Here is a 1528-nt window from a genome sequence, read left to right as displayed (position 1 = left end):
TCTAGTCCTTCCGCGAATTGACTGAGCGGTGTCAGGAAAAGTCCGAAGTAGAACTTGCACTTTGGACTCTGCCTAGTCAAATCGCTCAGGCAAAGTCCGGAGTACAAGTAAAACCTTTGGGGTTTACTTTTCCCGCTGCACAGTGGGCTGGCTTGAGAATTTACAATTCAAAATAGTATCACGCAAGTTTTTTCTAAAAAAAAAAAACTCTAAATGTATCACATTTAACATAGATAGACTTAAAAAACATAAATAATCCATTTTGAATATTTTTATTGTTTTATAGTGTAAATGAATTCCGAATTGAAGCAGGGGAGAAGCCATTATACAGGGGTATTTTTATATTTCGGGCCTTTAAAGTTTGAATTCGGATCGGCCATTCGGTCAAGTCCGTGCGTCTTCGAATCAAGTTTACCATAGTAATTACAATTACAAATAATAAAAGTGTCTGATTGATAATGAAATGAGACATGTGAACTGAGAAGTAAACGTCAATTTTTTTCTGTGCCAATAATATTATGGAATGTCTTCTGAGTGACAAATACTATGAAATAGTTTAAATATTCTGTACTTCCAGTAGGCGAAGAGTGAATTGTGTTTACCACTTATTTACGGCATAAAAACAGGTATGTTATGAATAGACAGGTATGTTTTAAATAAAGTGAATGTACTATTACATGCGTAAACTTTAAATTAACATTACGTACATTTACTTACAGCGATTAGGGCAAGCAGGTGAATCAGAACATAACCTCGAAATAATTACAGATCGGCCCGGCATGTTTATTATACTTTCGATTGATTATTCTTTAGCAAATAAATGTTTGGTGGTTTTGTATGTTTATCAATGACAGTATCAGCAGCGATAATTTAAATAATAATTACTTATTTTCAATTTAACAATGATTACTTGATAATCATTTTAAATAAGTTAAACATTATTTCTGAATTTAATGATTGATTACCATTGTTTTTTTCAAAAATCGATCCTAGAAGAAATACACGTCCGGAAATGCAGATGGAATTAGTGCATTTCGGCTTGGTGTATTTCAATAAACATTGTTGAAAAATCTTTGGATCTTATCCCAAGCTTGGGGATTGACCAGCCTAAAATTAATAATCTGAGTCATTTTGATGGTATAGGCGTATCAAAAAGATATCGCGAAGCAATCTAACTTGTCCGGAGTTTGATTGATACCATTTTTAGGGATTTTTTTATTTTAGAAAATGTTTTGTCTGGATCTCATCTCAAAATTTATTTTGATCAACCAATAAAATAAATTAAACACTTGTTGGTGCTAGGATTGTATCAGTAATAAATCTAGAAGAGAAATTTTAGGCCGATATTTACATTCCATTTTTTTTTAAGTTATTCTATTTTCAAACTTGCTATATCTGGATCTGATTTGAAAATTGATATATATATACTATATCCAGAGATAGCAATTTCGAAAATAAAATAATTTAAAGAAAAAGTTGGTCCAGAGAAAACATTTTCTAAAATAAAAATAATACATAAAAAGTTTAT

The sequence above is a fragment of the Belonocnema kinseyi genome, chromosome 6 (genome assembly GCF_010883055.1).
Source record: "Belonocnema kinseyi isolate 2016_QV_RU_SX_M_011 chromosome 6, B_treatae_v1, whole genome shotgun sequence".
NCBI classification, from domain to species: domain Eukaryota; kingdom Metazoa; phylum Arthropoda; class Insecta; order Hymenoptera; family Cynipidae; genus Belonocnema; species Belonocnema kinseyi.
This window is presented reverse-complemented; position numbering follows the sequence as displayed.